Here is a 1,307-nt window from a genome sequence, read left to right as displayed (position 1 = left end):
AGCTACGAGCCGCATGGTTCTCCGTCCTGGACGTTTCAAATCAGAGCTGCGTATCTCTCTCTTTTACAACAAAAGCTTTTACAGCTGCCGTGACAGGTGGAACGTGTCTTGAGTTTTCTGTAATTTTTCATGACATCTTTGTTTTTCCAGGATACTCTGCTTACACCATGGAGTCCATGCTTACCTCTARCACATGATCCCAGCAGTTTTGCTTTCAAAGATCGACTGACATGCAGACATTTAAAAATTTAACTGTTAATATGCGGCATCGACAATTGGGCAGAAAAGAAAAAACTAACTTTGAAGATCAGATTTTTTTTGGAATAATATGCATCTTTATTATCATTTTGTCTCCCAATAAATACATAATAAAAACAGGTTTGGTATTTTATAAAAAAAAAAAAAGTAAACCAAACAGCAGAGTGGAAATTGCAGCTGCCTAAAAATCTTCCCTTTAGGGACATGTTTTACAGCTGGATCCAACGTACAAAAGAAGTCAGCATATCTGTTCAACTTGTTATTCTTTAACAGAAGCCTTGAAGGATTTGTGAGGAGTTCAGATACAGATCCCCCACMCAAACCTAAACACGCCAGTGCAAGTGAAACAGAAGTYRCACCTCTGATGAGGATTCAGTCAGTGATGAAAGCATGATGAGCCTGTGGTTGACCCACAGTACAGGCGATGRAGAAGGGCTTGCACAAATCTGACTAGTTAACAGTACATTTCTAAACACCAGTGATTAAACATTACAGTTCATATTTGATTGTGTTTGCTTTTTATGCAGCTCCTAGGCATGYTGAAAGGACCTGTAGATGTYGTGTGATAACTAATGCAGTGGTCTCAGTTTAACTCATTTAGCATAACAGTGTTGGTATTGTCAGACAAGCTGTCCAGAATTTACATATCAATGGTGTGTCTGGAGGAGGGGATTGAGGCTCGGCTCGCTAACAACACGCAGTAAAAGGCAGGAAACTTTCACATTCACCAGTGTGCAAATCCAAAATTCAAGAGCTACTTTTTCAGGACTTTAGCACCCTCCAGTCTCCCTTAYTAAAAATGAAACAACAACATTTAAACCGAGTCCTTTACCTGCCAATTCATTTGGTTTAGGGACCTTTAAAGCAGCAGCCAAAACATTGYCCACCTTTGGTTGGCAACTGTCACATCCCACCCAGATAGTGTGCTCAGTTGGTTAGGATGTGGTGTGCTTTGGCCCCTGCAAAGGCCTGGTGTGGTGAGGTCGCCGTGTCCATCCTGAACATTGACGGACGACCCGCAGGACATTCCTGGGTTTCACAGCTGCTGC

This window comes from Poecilia reticulata, linkage group LG3 (assembly GCF_000633615.1).
Source record: "Poecilia reticulata strain Guanapo linkage group LG3, Guppy_female_1.0+MT, whole genome shotgun sequence".
In the NCBI taxonomy this organism is placed as follows: domain Eukaryota; kingdom Metazoa; phylum Chordata; class Actinopteri; order Cyprinodontiformes; family Poeciliidae; genus Poecilia; species Poecilia reticulata.
The sequence above is the reverse complement of the archived record's forward strand: the minus strand, read 5'-3'. Positions refer to the sequence as shown.